Raw genomic sequence first — 259 nt, 5'->3', positions numbered from 1 at the left:
ATTAAGCATAGATATGATATGCTCTGATTTATGGTTGTTGTTTTTTTTTTTAATTGGAGTCTCACTCTGTCACCCAGACTGGAGTGCAGTGGCACGCTCCCTGCCTCTGCAGCCTCAAACTGCTAGGCTCCGGCAATCCTTCCGTCTCAGCCTTCCAAGTAGCCGGAACTACAGGCGCGCTAACACACCCAGCTAATTTTTGATTTATTGTATTTTTTTTTTTTTTTTGAGTTGGAGTCTCACTCTGTCTGGAGTGCAG

The sequence above is a fragment of the Carlito syrichta genome, unplaced genomic scaffold, assembly GCF_000164805.1.
Source record: "Carlito syrichta isolate Samal-C Ts95f unplaced genomic scaffold, Tarsius_syrichta-2.0.1 Scaffold84677, whole genome shotgun sequence".
NCBI lineage: Eukaryota > Metazoa > Chordata > Mammalia > Primates > Tarsiidae > Carlito > Carlito syrichta.
This window is presented reverse-complemented; position numbering follows the sequence as displayed.